The sequence below is a fragment of the Ipomoea nil genome, unplaced genomic scaffold (genome assembly GCF_001879475.1).
Source record: "Ipomoea nil cultivar Tokyo-kokei standard unplaced genomic scaffold, Asagao_1.1 scaffold2926, whole genome shotgun sequence".
Classification (NCBI taxonomy): domain Eukaryota; kingdom Viridiplantae; phylum Streptophyta; class Magnoliopsida; order Solanales; family Convolvulaceae; genus Ipomoea; species Ipomoea nil.
In genome coordinates this window covers 1,250,087-1,250,313 of record NW_017619354.1, presented here as the reverse complement: position 1 = coordinate 1,250,313, position 227 = coordinate 1,250,087, and positions in this window count along the sequence as shown.

Genomic DNA, 227 nt, shown 5'->3' with positions numbered 1-227 from the left:
CCATTTGTTGTAAACTTGTAACACTACCTGAGGCTGAGACCCTTACGTTTGTACACTTGCGAAGACAAGTCAAACGAGCTAGTTTTGTCCGAGGAGAATTATGGATCAGTGTTCATAATATTAGGTGAAGATAAGGATGTTGGCAAGGATTTTCAAGAATGGATGACTCAAAAGGAATCCTCCAAATGAAGTGAGAGATTGTAGGGTCTGATCACATGGCGATGATG